This window comes from Limulus polyphemus, unplaced genomic scaffold (assembly GCF_000517525.1).
Source record: "Limulus polyphemus unplaced genomic scaffold, Limulus_polyphemus-2.1.2 Scaffold3380, whole genome shotgun sequence".
NCBI lineage: Eukaryota > Metazoa > Arthropoda > Merostomata > Xiphosura > Limulidae > Limulus > Limulus polyphemus.
Window position 1 is genome coordinate 42,495 of NW_013668990.1, and position 2,591 is coordinate 45,085.

Below are 2,591 nucleotides of genomic sequence, written 5' to 3' on the forward strand. Positions count from 1 at the left end.
CAACATCTGAAGGTAGCCCATTCCAAAAGCCAACTACCCTGTTAGCAAAATAAAACAGTCTCCTTCCCTTAAACTTCTTTAAATTTTACTACTTTCATCAACATCTGAAGGTAGCCCATTCCAAAAGCCAACTACCCTGTTAGCAAAATAAAACAGTCTCAGCTGAAGATGACTCCTAAAATTTATGTTTGTCTTCCGAAATCCTACTATACTCACCATTAAATACGAACAAAGATAATGCATCAACACTATCAATTTCCTTAACAATCTTAAACACTTAAATCAGATCTTCTCTAATTATTCTTTTTTTCAAGAAAAACAATTTTAGCTGTCTTATTAACCTGTCGTCGTTGTGGCAACTCTTCCATCCAAGGTATCATCCTAATGGCTCTCCTCTGAATCCTTTCCTACAAATCGACTTTCTTCCTTAGGTAAGGAATCCAAGACTGTACACACTACTCCAAATGTAGTCTAACCAATGATCTATACAATGAAATTGCAACCTCTTTAGACTCGTATTCAGTATTTCTGTTGATATAATATAAAATCCTATTTGCCTACCATTAGCACCAACGCATTGTTTGGATGACTTAAGAAGCTGATGAACCAGAACACTAAGATATTTTCCTTCCATTACATTATATGCATCCATTATATGTTTATAATTGAAATTATGATATCCTACATGTATTATCTTCATTTATTATAATAAAAAGTCATCCGCCATTTATTCGCCCAACTCACCACATAATCCAAATTCTTTTGTAAAGCAGCAACATCCTCATCACAGCCAGCAATGCCTATGAACTTAATATTAGTAGTAAATGTAATTAAATTATTACTTATTCCTTCATCTACGTCAGTGATGTACCTCAAAGGCAGCAAAAATTCTAACAGATATAGAAATATATATATATATATATATAGCAGTAAACATGCAAAAAATTATTTATTATTGAAAACTTCAGATCAAAGGTTAACCGATTATATAGATTAGAACTAAAATAATATAAAACACCATATAAACCATAGCATATAAATAAATAAACAGCAATATACATACAAACATATAGTTAAGTATGTGAGACCCAAAATAATATAAAATTCCTTAGACTTTAACCTTTAGATTACCAGAAAAAGAAAACAATAATTTACGGGTCACTGTACCGATGAACAAGTTCTATAATTAGTCATTGAGGCACTATACGTCTTGAACAACCTTAGTATTATTGAACATTATATTAATTGATTGAGAAAGAGCTTTGTTTTTCTTAGGTACATGCTTGGTGCAATGTTAATTTATTCATCATATCGTTGCTTATCGTGTTAATTCTAGACATGTTCTTCACGTCCTTTACTATCTGTTTTAGGTTATTATTCATTTTAGACACGCTTTCTCGTCCCTTATTCTTTGTTTTTGGTTTTGTTCAGTCGAGGTAAATTATTTTCTTAAGATTTATTTTGAGTACTGTTAATTCCAAACAGCACGTTTTTTCTCACTTCGTACTCTTTGCTTGGGGTATTTCCTTCTAGAATAATCCTTTTGCTCCTGAATCTATATTTGGGGTATTGTTCATTCTAAGCACGTTCTTCGCGTTCCATACTCATTATTTGGGCATTGTTTATTATAGACACGTTCTTCTAGTTTTTTACTGTATATTTTGTGCACTTTTAACTCTAGACACGTTTTTCTCGTTCCTTATTCTATATTTTGGGCACTGTTAACTCTAGACTCGTTCTTCTTGTTCCTCACTCTATGTTTTGGGCACTTTTAACTCTAGACACGTTTTTCTCGTTCCTTACTCTATATTTTGGGCACTTTTAACTCTAGACACGTTCTTCTTGTTCCTTAGTCTACGTTTTGGTATTGTTCATTCTAGACATGTTCTCATTCCTTACTCTTTATTCGGTATTGCTTATTCTAGACATGTTCTTCTCATTCCTTTATCTATATTTTGGGTACTATTAACTGTAGCCACATTCTTCTAGTTCGTTAATCTATATTTGGGGTTTTGTTCATTATAGACACGTTCTTCTCGTTCTTTTTCTACATTTTGGGCACTGTTAACTCTAGACACGTTCTTCTCGTTACTTACTCTATATCTTGGGTACTGTTAACTCTGGACACATTCTCATTCCATACTCTGTATCTTGGGTGCTGTTAACTCTAGACACGTTCTTCTCGTTACTTACAGTATATCTTGGGTGCTGTTAACTCTAGACACGTTCTTCTCGTTACTTACAGTATATCTTGGGTGCTGTTAACTCTAGACACGTTTTTCTCGTTCCTTACTCTATATTTTGGGTACTGTTAACTCTAGACACGTTCTTCTCGTTCCTTACTCTATATCTTGGGTACTGTTAACTCTGGACACATTCTCATTCCATACTCTGTATCTTGGGTACTGTTAACTCTAGACACGTTTTTCTCGTTTCTTACTCTATATCTTGGGTACTGTTAATTCTAGACACGTTCTTCTCGTTACTTACTCTATATCTTGGGTGCTGTTAACTCTAGACACGTTCTTCTCGTTACTTACTCTATATCTTGGGTGCTGTTAACTCTAGACACGTTCTTCTCGTTACTTACT